A 14,456-nucleotide genomic window follows, 5' to 3' on the forward strand; every position below is an offset into this window, starting at 1 on the left:
GAAGGCCAGTGACTCATACATTTGCCCTTTTGATGCTATCCAATAGATTTCATGAACATTTTCATTGCTTTTTCTTTTTTTCCTTTGTTTATTTTCAAACAGACTGTTGTTAAGCTCACTTGTCCTTTGTTTTGCTTGATTAATTCTCCTAATAAGACACAAATGTATTTATTAAATCTCATTCACTGTATTTTTCAGCTCCAGGATTACTGTTTGATTTTTTCAATCCCTTTGTAAAATTTCTCTGATATATTTCTGAATTGCTTCTCTTTGCTTTTGTGAAGTTTGTTAAGCTTACTGAAGACACCTGTTTTGAGTTTTCTGTCTGAGAATGCACACATCTCCATCTCTCCAGAGTTGTTCACTGTTATTTTAGTCTGTTTGGTGAGGTCATATTGCCCTTAATGTTCTTGATTCTTGTGAATGTGCATTGATGTCTGGGCACTGAAAAATTATGTATTTATTCCAATCTTTGCAGTCTGGCCTTGTATGTCCTCATCCTTCTTCAGAAGGCTTTCCAGAAGTTCAAATAAACGTGGCTGACTTTTGAATTCACCAAGCTTGTGTGCACTGCAGCAGTTTCAGCACTAGAGGGTGCCCTAAGCTTAGGTTTGCTGCCACTCTCTTGAGGGCTTTGAGGCCTCTAGCCCTAATGGACTTGGGAAAATTCAGGGAGAGTTCCATGGGCAAAGTCCCTCACTCACTTCTTTTCTCTCCAAGTGGAAAGAGTCTTTATCCATGCTATACTGCCTGAGGTTGGGGGAGGGGTGAAGTGGATAGTCTGTGTCCTCTGCAGCTGATGTAACAGTGTGTCAAACCAAAAGCCCCAGACCAGTGCATCACCAGGGCTCGGTCAAGGACTGCAGTTGTGATAGCCTTCCTGCCACTGAAATTTATTCCGAGCCTAAGGCTACTTTTGTCAGCTGTTGGTGAAGCAGGCTGTAACTTGGGTTCATCATGTTGGGACCACAGATTCCCATCTGGCCTGTGGCAGATGTAGGAGCTCCATCCTTGGGCACAAGCCTAGAATGAGGGGCCTTAGGGTTCTGCTTGGTGCTGTGTTTTACTATGGCAGGCTGGTACTGATTCCAAGGCAAAGTCCCATACACACTTCCCTCTCCCTCCCACAAGCAGACAGATTCTGTCTCCATGCTGTGCTGCCTACAGTTGCGGGAAGGGTAATGTAGGCAATGTGAGACTGTCCACCCTCTTCATTGCATCTTTTCTTGTGATTATTCTAAAACCAGGTACTGTGACCATTCACCTGGTTTCTTTAGCTCTTGTGAAGATGTTTTTGTTGTTGTTGTTGTTTGTTGTTTTTGTTTGGCATGGATAGTTGTTCAATTTGATGTTCCTGCAGGGGGTGTGATTGCTATAAGGTTCTGTTTCACTATCTTGGTTACTTTGATTTCTAGTCATCACTCTGCTTCTAATTAACTTTGGAACCTTGACTCAGATACTGACTACCCCAGGCCTCAGTTTTCATAACTGTAAAATGTAGGAGTTGGATTTAATGATATCTGAAGTGCCTCTCAGCTCATTCACCTGACATTCACTGAGCGCCTTCTCCTGTTTCAGGTATTGTGCCAGGTGCTGGAGACATTCATATATATATACATATATATATATATAAAACATTAGTCATAAAAACTTAACCAAAATTTACAGCAGAAATTGAGAGAGATCTGGCTGAACACACTTAGTTGCCCAAATTCTCACACTCTGCTAATGAGTAGTAATTAGAATTCAAATTGGCACATCCCCGTTGGAAAAGCAATTTGATAATATCTACAGTCTGTTCTCAACATAGCAACGAGAGCAATCCTGTTAGTACGAGTCAGATCACGTCATTCCTCTCAAAACTTTCAAGTGGTTCAATGTTTTCCTCAGTAAAAGCCAGATTGTTTCCAAAGGTCCATAAAGTTCTACATGACCTGCCTTACCCTGATCTGTCCTAACATGTTGTTGCTCATCAGTCTACTCAGGCACCTGGATTTGTTGTTATTTGTCAAACACACCAAGTATATTTCTGCCTGACAGCTATTCCACTTGTAGTTTCTTCTCCCTTGAATGTTCTTTCTCTGGACATCCTCGTTGCTTACTATCTTACCTCCTTTAGGTCTTTAAGTCATTTTTATACTGAGGTTTTTCCTGACCATCCTACTTAAAATTGCATCAACAGTGTACCTACCATGCCTCCTATTCTCTGCCTTCCCTGCTTTATTTTTCTCTATGGTATATATTGCTTTCTAACATACCATATACTGCTTAAAAAATGTGTTTGCCCTCTCTTCTCTAGTACACACTAGAATTTAAGCTTAAGGAGGGCATCATTGATGCCTCCCTAGCATGTAAAATATCTGGCATAAAGTAGATGTTCAAAATTTTTGAATATTGTTGAATAAATCACAGTATATGAAGTATATGTAACCTAGTATTTTCACTTCCAAATTTTTACACAAAGCAGCCCATACATGTGTAGACAAATATATATATATATATATATATAGATCAGTCTCTTTCTCTCTCTCTGCACACACACACACACACACACACACACACACACACACGAAAATCTTTATTGCACCATTTTCTGTAATAGGGAGAAATTAAGAAAAATCAAAATTCCAAAAATTCAATGGATAAATAAAATTTAGTCTATTTCTGTGTTGCAACATCATACAGTAGTTTAAAGTGAATGAACTAGATCTGGATCTCAATATAATCTTACCAGGTTGAATGAGGAAAGGAAGTTATGGAATAAAATCATTGTATAATACAATTTAAGTAAATTCTCATAACACGAATAATGCTATTTTAGATATGAATTAAAACCAAAATGTTAATGCACATAGGAATCTGCTATTTCATGAACTTTTTCGGTATTTAGGTAATATTTTTAAAGTGAATGAAAGAGAATAAGAACTAAGGCCCAACAGCGAAGTTAGCGATTTGCTTAAAATCATACTCATTGTTAATGGTAGAGCTGGGACCATATCTTTAGAATTCCCAACTGTATATTAAAAATATTTTCAATAACTTAGTTAAAAACTAGAAGAGTTTTAAAAATTATTAATCAGACTCTATTGCCTGAGAATGTCTGTACCTTAGTAAATATCTCAATACTTATAATTTATTCATCTCTGACATTTGAAAAAGTTATCCTTGGTATCAGATTTACATCAACTGGCTGAAAGAACAGTTCTGATTATTGTAATCTAAAATTTAAATCTATGACACACAGTAAAAGTGAAGTGGGTTAGAATGGAGCTTTTGTAAATTGGTTCACTTGGAGAGATCTGTATTACTCAGATTTAAATTATATGTGAACCTCACTGCTAATATTTTTCCATAACCTCATAGTTTTAAGTTTTAGAATTTAGTATTATTCAGAAAAAAAAAAAAAAAAATACATTTTGAAATTATGCAGCTCCCTCTGGTGGTACAAAATATATTTTTTTAATGCTTTCTTTTAAAAAATTAGAGACTAGTTTCCCTCTTTTAAGAGAAAACCAAAAACCATGCAAAAAGCAAATGCTTAATAGCAATCCTCATTTTCTTATCCTAGAACCAAATGGATATGCTGCTTCAGGAAATGCCAGATGAAGCTAGGTAAGAAGTTATCCAGGTGATTGTGGAAAATCTTGATTTAGTATCTAGAGGTTCTAAAATGCTGTGATATAGATGAAAATATTTCTCTTTTCCACGAATTGCCAGAGTTAGGTTTGTGACCCTAGAATTTAGTGTTTCAAGGGACTTTAAACAGTCATCTAATTCCTTGCCATGCTCATAAAAATTTGACTGTGTTTCAATCATCTTAGTATTTTCTTAAAAATTTCTGGAAATAGACTCATTTAGTGTGTGTAAAGAAATAGGCAAAGGTGATCAAAGGAAGCAGGAATGTTTAAACAATTACCTAATACCTACTGTTCGCTGCATATATGAAATATATGGTGTGTTTTGTTTTTTGTTTTTTTTAAAAAAGGACCTTCCAAAATAATTCTGCTGTGATTAGGCCATTGAGTCATAAGTCTAGTTTGAGTACTGCAAACTGAGCAATATGTGCAAAATGTGCAAGGGGCTCAAAAGACAGCAGTATTACACATAATGATTTGGTTGTTTCTTTTAAGTAAATAGTTCATACCCTTTTGTGATATTGTTATTGGAAATAGGGTGTATAATACAAGCTGTTTATTTCAGGCCCTTCATGTCATGGGAGAATGACTTATCTATGACATCTTTGCTATAGAGGTCATGTTGTATCATTATTCTCTGGTGTAATGTTTGCTTCAAGATAATGTAGTAGTAAAAAATAAAAATTGATGCTAATGTTTTATAATTTATTTTCAAAGGTAGAGAACTAGTTTGAAACAAGGCTTAGTCTTATTTTGTTCTTTTCTCCTGGGAAGAGAAGATTTGAAGACATCTGGAAAACAGAGTAGATAAATACTACTCTCTTATCTAAGCTAATACCTGATTAGAATAAACAGTTAAGTTTATCAACTCTTTCGATCACTAATATATTACTAAAGAATTAAAATCGAGATTAATAAATTAAAAATCAGGTTAGTAGTGTTCGAGAACAGGGCTGTGGGTTAAGTTGTGTGCTATTTTGTTTTGTTAGTATCCTAAAGTAGCCCATATATGGAGGGGAACAAGAAAGGTGGTTTTCATTAAATATTATAACAAAGGCATTGTGTGTCAGAAGACTCCGTCTTCTAAACATAGTCTTTATGAGGGACTAAGGACTTGTTTAGTTTCTGCTAAAGACTAAATTAGACGATTTGGCTTGAAAATGCAACAAGGGAAGTCTTATAAAATGAATGCTGCCACGTTATGGCCTTACTGACCCTCAGTGGTAAATGAAATCAGTAGGCAACTTTTTGATAAGGTTTAGAGCAGGATTTTACAACCTCGATACTATTGACATTTTGGGATGGATAATCCTGGGGGCTGTCATGTGCATTGCAGAATGTTTAGCTGCATCTTTGGCCTCTACCCACTAGATACCAATGGCACCCATCCCTACAGTTGTGACAGCCAAGCGTGTCTCCAGACATTTCCAGATGTTCCTTGGGGTAGTGACTGAAAAATCAAGAGACTAATTATGTCAATGTGTGATGACTGGCAGTAGAAACAGGTATAACCACTGATGTAGAAATACCAATGCCCATCTTTAAAGATGTTTAACTATCTAATTGCTGATTGAGTTAGTGATTTCCCCAACTAAATTTCATGTCTTTACTTTTTCAATAGAAATCTGTCTGTAGAATCTCATAATGGGCTGGGCACAGTGGCTCACACCTATAATCCCAGCACTTTGGGAGGCTGAGGTGGGTGGATCACCTGAGGTCAGGAGTTCGAGACCAGCCTGGCCAACATGGCAAAACCCCATCTCTACTAAAAATACAAAAATTAGTCGGGTGTGTTGGTACACGGATATAATCCCAACTACTTTAGAGGCTGAGACAGGAGAATTGCTTGAACCCACCCAGGAGGCAGTGGTTGCAGTGAGCCGAAAGCATGCCACTACACTCCAGCCTGGGTGACAGAATGAGACTCTGTCTCCAAAAAAAAAAAAAAAAAAATTATGACTGTTAATGTCATGATATTATATTCTCTGTAGTATTTTCATACTGAAGTTGGCATACACTCCAATGATTTAGAGACAAGCAGAAAGTATAGTTTATATACTAGAGGAGTGGTGCAGTGGAGATTAAAATCATTGGCTTTGGAGACAGTCAAACCTAGATTAAAATCCTATGTCTATCACTAGAATGATCTCAGACAAGTATACTTAACTTTTGTGAAACTCAGTTGTATGGTTGGATACAAATAATGATTCTTGCTAAGGGTAGCCCAGGAACTAAAAACTGAAATTGAAGTTAATTCAAATATTAGGTATAGATCCTAAGGCTAGAGTTATCTAGCCTGTTTTATCTTTTTTAGCATATTAATTTTCCTTCACAGTAGGAAGCGGAGTAATCTACAGTACATCTAATATATTGGATAACCATTAGTTTAGCCTTTTGTTCTGAAGACCAGATCATTTCCCAGTATTATTATCTTTTATATCTTAAGTACCTTCCACGTGGATCACTTTTAGAACTCAATAAAAGTACTTTAAAATTAGTAAATTCATTATCTTAAGGTAGATATTCAGAAGATATTTAAGCTCAGTTAATATTTATAAAATTGAACATGTTTTATTTTTATGTAAATGAACGTAAAAATGGAAGATGGAATATTCAGATTTACAATACATATTAAGTAAAGAAGAAAAATGCCTATATTACATTCATATGCTAATTATTATTTATTTAAGTTTATTTATTATACTTTAAGTTCTAGGATACATATGTAGAATATGCAGGTTTGTTATATAGGTATACGTGCCATGGTGGTTTGCTACACCCATCAACCCATTATCTACATTAGGTATTTCTCCTAATGCTATCCCTCCCCTAGCCTCCCATCCCCTGACAGGCCCTGGTATGTGATGTTCACCTCTCAGTGTCCATGTGTTCTCATTGTTCAACTCCCACTTATGAGTGAAAACGTGGTGTTTGGTTTTCTGTTTTTGTGTTAGTTTACTGAGAATGAAGGTTTCCAGCTTCATCCATGTCCCTCCAAATGACATGAACTCATCCTTTTTTTATGGCTGCATAGTATTCCATGGTATATATGTGCCACATTTTCTTTATCTAGTATATCACTGGTGGACATTTGTGTTGGTTCCAAGTCTTTGCTATTGTGAACAGTACTGCAGTAAACATATGTGTGCATGTGTCTTTATAGTAGAATGATTTATAAACCTTTGGGTATATACCCAGTAATGGGATCGCTGGGTCAAATGGTATTTCTGGTTCTAGATCCTTGAGGCATAGTCACACTGTCCTCCACAATGGTTGAAGTAATTTACACTCCTACCAACAGTGCAAAAGCATCCCTATTTCACCACATCCTCTCCAGCATCTGTTGTTTCCTAACTTTTTAATGATTGCCATTCTAACTGATGTGAGATGGTATCTTATTGTGGTTTTGATTTGCATTTCTCTAATGACCAGTGATGATGAGCTTTTTTTCATATGTTTGTTGGTCACATAAATGTCTTCTTTTGAGAAGTGTCTGTTCATATCCTTCACCTACTTTTTGATATTTCCTTCACCTACTTTTTGATGTCCTGTGTGTGTGTGTGTCTGTGTGTGTGTGTGTGTTTGTGTTTTAATTTAAGTTTTTTGTAGATTCTGGATATCAGCCCTTTGTTGTGATGGATAGATTGCAAAACTTTTCTCCCATCCTGTAGGTTGCCTGTTCACTCTGATGATAGTTTCTTTTGCTGAGCAGAAGCTGTTTACTTTAATTAGATCCCATTTGTCTGTTTTGGCTTTTGTTGCCATTGCTTTTGGTGTTTTAGTCATGAAGTCTTTGCCCATGCCTATGTTCTGAATGGTATTGCCTAGGTAAATGGTAAAACTTTCCAGGGTTTTTTATGGTTTTAGGTCTAACATTTAAGCCTTAAATCCATCTTGAGTTAATTTTTGTATAAAGTGTAAGGAAGGGGTCCAGTCTCAGTTTTCTGCATAGGGCTAGCCAGTTTTCCCAACACCATTTATTAAATAGGAAATACTTTCCCCATTGCTTGTTTTTGTCATGTTTGTCAAAGATCAGATGGTTGTAGACGTGTGATGTTATTTCTGAGGCCTCTGTTCTGTTCCATTGGTCTATATATCTATTTTGGTACCAGTACCATGCTGTTTTGGTTACTGTAGCCTTGTAGTATAGTTTTAAGTTAGGTAGCATGATGCCTCAAGCTTTGTTCTTTTTGCTTAGGATTGTCTTGGCTATGCGGGCTCTTTTTTGGTTCCACATGAAATTTAAAGTAGCTTTTTCCAATTCTGTGAAGAAAGTCAGTGATAGCTTGATGAGGATAGCATTGAATCTATAAATTACTTTGGGCAGTATGGCCATTTTCATGATATTGATTCTTCCTACCCATGACCATGGAATGTCTTTCCATTTGTTTCCTGTCGTATTTCCTTGAGCAGTGGTTTGTAGTTCACCTTGAAGAGGTCCTTCATATCTCTTGTAAGTTGGATTCCTAAGTATTTTATTCTCTTGGTAGCAATTGTGAATGGGAGTTCACTCATAATTTGGCTCTCTGCTTGTGTATTATTGGTGTATAGGAATGCTTGTGATTTTTGCACATTGATTTTGTATCCTGAGACTTTGCTGAAGTTGCTTATCAGCTTAAGGAGATTTGGGGCTAAGACGATGGGTTTTCTAAATATACAATCATGTCATCTGCAAACAGAGACAATTTGACTTCCTCTCTTTCTATTTGAATACCCATTATTTCTTTCTCTTGTCTGATTGCCCTGGCCAGAATTTCCAATACTGTGGTAAAAGAAAGCATCCTTGTCTTGTGCCGATTTTCAAAGGGAATGCTTCCAGCTTTTGCCCATTCAGTATGACATTGACTGTGGGTTTGTCATAAATAGCTCTTATTATTTTGAGATATGTTCCATCAATACCTAGTTTATTGAGAGTTTTTTAGCATGAAGGTTTGTTGCATTTTATCAAAGGCCTTTTCTCCATCTATTGAGATAATCATGTGATTTTTGTCATTGGTTCTGTTTATGTGATGGATTACGTTTATTGAGTTGCATATGTTGAACCATCCTTGCATCCCAGGGATGAAGCCGACTTGATCATGGTGGATAAGCTTTTTGATGTGCTGCTGGATTTGGCTTGTCAATACTTTATTGAGGAATTTTGAATCGACATTCATCAGGGATATTGGCCTGAAATTTTCTTTTTTTTGTTGTGTCTTTGCCAGGTTTTGGAATCAGGATGATGCTGGCCTTGTAAAATGAGTTAGGGAGGAGTCCCTCTTTTTGTGTTGTTTGGAATAATTTCAGAAGGAATGGTATCAGCTTCTCTTTGTACCTCTGGTAGAATTTGGCTGTTAATCTGTCTGGTTCTGGGCTTTTTTTGGTTGGTAGGCTGTTAATTACTACCTGAATTTCAGAACTTGTTATTGGTCTATTCAGGGATTCAACTTCTTCCTACTTTAGTCTTGAGAAGGTGTGTGTGTCCAGGAATTTATCCATTTCTTCTAAATTTTCTAGTTTATTTGTGTAGAGGTGTTTATTGTATTCTCTGATGGTAGTTTGTATTTCTGTGGGATCAGTGGTGATATCCCCTTTATCACTTTTTGTTGTGTCATTTGTTTCTTCTCTCTTTCCTTCTTTATTATTCTGGCTAGCAGTCTATCTATTTTGTTGATCTCTTCAGCACACCAGCTCCTGGATTCATTGATTTTTTGAAGGGTTTTCACGTCTCTATCTCCTTCAGTTCTGCTCTGATCTTAGTTATTTCTTGTGTTCTGCTAGCTTTTGCATTTGTTTGCTCTTACTTCTCTAATTCTTTTAATTGTGATATTAGGGTGTTGATTTTAGATCATTCCTGCTTTCTCCCGTGGCATTTAGTGCTATAAGTTTCCCTCTGAACACTGCTTTAGCTGTGTCCCTGATATTCTGGTACATTGTGTCTTTGTTCTCATTGGTTTCAAATAGCTTATTTATTTCTGATTTAATTTCATTATTCACCCAGTAGTCATTCAGGAGCAGGTTGTTCAGCTTACATGTAGTTGTGTGGTTTTGAATGAGTTTCTTAATCCTGAGTTCTAATTTGATTGCACTTTGGTATGAGAAACTGTTTGTTATGATTTCTGTTCTTTTGCATTTGCTGAGGAGTGTTTTACTTCGTATTATGTGCTCAAGTTTAGAGTAAGTGTGATGTGGTTCTGAGAAGAATGTATATTCTATTGATTTGTGGTGGAGAGTTCTGTAGATGTCTATTAGGTCTGCTTGGTCCAGAGCTGAGTTCAAGTCCTGAATATCTTTTTTAATTTTCCATCTCATTGATCTGTCTAATATTGACAGTGGGGTGTTGAAGTCTCCCACTATTATTGTATGGGAGTCTAAGTCTCTTTGTAGGTCTCAACTTGCTTTATGAATCTGGGTGCTCCTATATTGGGTGCAGATATATTTAGGATAGTTAGCTCTTCTTGTTGCATTGATCCCTTTACCATTATGTAATGCCCATCTTTTTTTTTTTTTTTTAATCTTTGTTAGTTTAAAGTCTGTTTTATCAGAGACTAGGATTGCAATGCCTGCTTTTTTTTTTTTCTTTCTGTTTGCTTGGTACATATTCCTCCATCCCTTTATTTTGAGCCTATATATATCTTTGTATGTGAGATGGTCTCCTGAATACAGCACACCGGTAGGTCTTGACTTTTATCCAATTTTCCAGTCTGTATCTTTTAATTGGGGCATTCAGGCCGTTTGCATTTAAAGTTAATATTGTTAATTGTGAATTTGATCCTGTCATTATGATGCTTGCTGGTTATTTTGCCTGTTAGTTGATGCTGTTTCTTCATAGTGTCAATGGTCTTTACAATTTGGTGTATTTTTGTGGTGGCTAGTACTGGTTTTTTGTTTTTTTTCATGTTTAATGCTTCCTTCAGGAGCTCTTGTAAGGCAGGCCTGGTGGTGACAAAATTTCTCAGCATTTGCTTGTCTGTAAAGGAGTTTATTTCTCCTTTGCTTATGAAGCTTAATTTTGCTGGATATGAAATTCTGGGTTGAAAATTCTTTTCTCTAATATTGTTGAATATTGGCCCCCACTCTCTTCTGGCTTTTAGGGTTTCTTCAGAAAGATCTGCTGTTAGTCTGATGGGCTTCCCTTTGTGGGTAACCTGACCTTTCTCTCTGGCTGCCCTTAACATTTTTTCCTTCATTTCTACCTTGGTGAATCTGACTTGGGGTTTCTCTTCTCGAGGAGTATCTTTATGGTGTTCTCTATATTTCCTGAATTTGAATGTTGGCCTGTCTTGCTAGGTTGGGGACGTTCTCCTGGATAATATCCTGAAGAGTGTTTTCCAACTTGGTTACTTTCTCCACGTCACTTTTAGGTATGCCAGTAAAATGTAGGTTAGGTATTTTCATGTAGTCCCATATTACTTGGATGCTTTGTTCATTCCATTTCATTCTTTTTTTCTCTAATCTTGTCTTCATGCTTTACTTCATTAAGTCGATCTTCAATCTCTGATATCCTTTCTTCTGCTTGACCGATTTGGCTATTGATACTTGTGTGTGCTTCACAAAGTTCTTCTGCTCTGTTTTTCATCTCCATCATGACATTTATGTTTTTCTCTAACCTGGGTATTGTAGTTAGCAATTCCTCTAACCTTTTTTCAAGGTTCTTAGCTTCCTTGCATTGGGTTAGAACATGCTCCTTTAGCTCAGAGGAGTTTGTTATTACCCACATTCTGAAGCCTACTTCTGTCAATTCATCAAACTCATTCTCCATCCTGTTTTTCTCCCTTTCTGGCAAGGAGTTGTGATCCTTTGGAGGAGAAGAGGCATTCTGGTTTTTGGAATTTTCAGCATTTTTGCAGTGGTTTTACCTGTTCTTCATGGATTTATCTACCTTTGGTCTTTGATGCTGGTGACTTGTAGATGGTGTTTCTGTGTGTACATTCTTTTTGTTGATGTTGATGCTGTTCCTTTCTGTTCATTAGTTTTCCTTCTAACAGTCAGGCTCTTCTCCTGCTGGTCTGCTAGAGTTTGCTGGAAGTTCACTCCAGACCCTGTTTGCCTGGTTATCATGAGTAGAGGCTGCAGAACAGCAAATATTGCTGCCTGTTTCTTCCTCTGGAAGCTTTATTCCAGAGGGGCACCCACCAGATGTCAGCTGGAGCTCTCCTGTATGAGACCCCTGCTGGGAGGTGTCTCCCAATCTGGAGGCATGGGGGTCAGGGACCGACTTGAGGTGGCAGTCTCTCCCTTAGCAGAGCTCGACCACTGTTCTGGGAGACCTGCTGCTCTCTTCAGAGCCAGTAGGCAGGAACTTTTAACTCTGCTACAGCTGTGCCCACAGCCCCTTCCCCCTGGTGCTCTGCCCAAGGGAGATGGGAGTTTTATCTATAAGCCCCTTACTAGGGCTGCTGCCTTTCAGAGATGCCCTGCCCAGAGAGGAAGTATCTAGAGAGGCAGTCTGGCTACAACAGCTTTGCGGAGCTGCAGTGGGCTCCACCCAGTTTGAACTTCCAGGCAGCTTTATTTGCACTGTGAGTGGAAAACTGCCTACTCAAGCCTCAGCAGTGGTGGACACCCCTCCCCCAACCAAGCTCCACTGTCACAGGTCCACTTCATACTGCTGTGCTGGCAGCTAGAATTTCAAGCTAGTGGTTCTTAGCTTGCTGGGCTCCATGGGGATGGGACCCATTGAGCTAGACCACGTGACTCCCTGGCTTCAGCCCCCTTTCCAGCACAGTGAATGGTTCTGTCTTGCTGGCATTCCAGGCGCCACTGAGGTATGAAAAAAAAAACTCCTGCAGCTAGCTCGGTGTCTGTCCAAATGGCCACCCAGGTTTGTGCTTGAATCCCAGGACCCTGCTGGCATAGACACCCAAGGGAATCTCCAGGTCTGCGGGTTGTGAAGACCATGGGAAAAGCGTCGTATCTGGGGCTGGATTGCAGCATCCCTCACGGCACAGTCCCTCAAGACTTCCTTTGGCTAGGGTAGGGAGTTCCCCGACCCCTTGCACTTTCCAGGTGAGGTGGTACCCCACCCTGCTTTGGCTCACTCTCCATGGGCTGCACCCACTCTAACCAGTCCCACTGAGATGAACTGGTTACCTCAGTTGGAAATGCAGAAATCAGCCACCTTCTGCATTGGTCTTGCTGGGAGCTGCAGACTGGAGCTGTTCCTATTTGGCCATCTTGCCAGCCACCAACTGCTAATTATTTTTAAGTTGTAGCCTTGATCTCAATATGGAACTACCACAGGGTCACATAGATTCTCTTGGCACAAATGTTACTTCCATGGAACAAGTAGAGGTTGGATTTTATCTTTGCTGTTGTGTGTTTGATGTGTATTGAAGTAATTTAGGATATATACATATATATATATAAAATATATCGTATATAATTTAAACATGTTGTATAAATTAAATATAAGTATATATTCACCTTTTATAAAGAGTATTTTTCTACTGTAATATATCATAAATCAGAAAAATATGATCAGCCTTTAGCTCTGTAATGATGGGAATTTTCTATTTGCATGCACATTTTGTTTGGATATAGAATTTGCTCCCCTTTATAGCTTCTGCTCTATTAAGAGCTTCATTTTTTTCTGAAAAGTTTAAAAAATTAAACTCCTAATGTTGATTTTAGTGTGAATATTTGAGGCAGGATTTTAAATCATATTTAAAATGTGAACTATTTAAAATATTAGTGTTACGTGATGGTTACTATGGGACTGAACGAAGGGGGACGAATGCAGAAATGAAAACAAAGATGAAAGGATTTGTTTTAAAGAAGGGGTTGGGGGCTCCTTGCTTCTAGTGAGCAAAGGCAGCCCTGAGCTTCTACAGTCCTTCTTCTTTATTTATTTATTTATTGAGACGGAGTCTCACTCTGTCGCCCAGGCTGGAGTGCAGTGGCACGATCTCGGCTCATTGCAAACTCCACCTCCTGGGTTCACGCCATTCTCCTGCCTCAGCCTCCCAAGTAGCTGGGACTACAGGTGCCCACCACCACGCCTGGCTAATTTTTTGTATTTTTAGTAGAGACGGGGTTTTACCATGTTAGCCAGAATGGTCTCGATTTCCTGACCTCGTGATCCGCCCATCTTGGCTTCCCAAAGTGCTGGGACAACAGGCGTGAGCCACCTTGCCAGCCGCCCTTCGTGTTTATTGGGTAGAAAGAACAGGGAGGAGGAGGTAACAATTGATCAGTTGTTTGATTGATCACAGGTTCACATTATTGCTAACAGGCTTCAGATATGCCTATTCACAAGAAACACTTGTGCCTGGGTGGTGACTGCCCTCAGCATTCCTTCTGGGTGGCAGATGCAGTTTGGCAATTTACCAATATCCTGCTTTCATGAGTAAACAGTTTGCTGTTTATTCATATAGCCTCCAGTGGTGTACTGAGTTGATCGCGACCCTCATTCTTTCGGCCTTCAACAGTGTTACATATTTTTCACTGCTTTGGTGACTTGTAAAATTTGCTTTCTCTAGGATGAACTATCACAGAGACTTGCTCTTTTCCATGATTGAATGTAATTTAAAGAGCTACTGCTTCTGTTTGCTTCACTTGCTTCTGAAACATTCTTTGTTTGTATAGGTAAGTTATACTCCACTTACAATAAGAATACTATATATGTCAGAATGCTTTTTTGCCTAAACACTGTTTATATATAATGCTTTCTTTTGCCTTGCTATACTTTTCAATACATTAAGAAATTCCAGGGAGTTTCCATCTTGACAGATTTTATATATAGTTCTATATATTATATGTAAAAGTATGAGGGATGTATTTTTGACAGAGCTAGAATTAGCTTCTTGTATCTTAACCATGCTTCCTCAAAAGTTAGATAAA

General features: G+C 38.2%; 1 long non-coding RNA gene across 1 annotated transcript in view; it reads left to right on the forward strand.

The window, feature by feature from the left end:
- Positions 1–14,256, forward strand: part of LOC105464441 (uncharacterized) — a 37,620-nt gene extending 23,364 nt beyond the window's left edge. Inside the window, exons 4-5 of the long non-coding RNA XR_011618299.1 lie at positions 3,569–3,612; positions 14,096–14,256. This is a non-coding gene — a long non-coding RNA (uncharacterized lncRNA). The remainder of the gene's footprint in view (positions 1–3,568; positions 3,613–14,095) is intronic.
- The last annotated feature ends 200 nt before the right edge of the window (positions 14,257–14,456 follow it).

This window comes from Macaca nemestrina, chromosome X (genome assembly GCF_043159975.1).
Source record: "Macaca nemestrina isolate mMacNem1 chromosome X, mMacNem.hap1, whole genome shotgun sequence".
NCBI classification, from domain to species: Eukaryota; Metazoa; Chordata; class Mammalia; order Primates; family Cercopithecidae; genus Macaca; species Macaca nemestrina.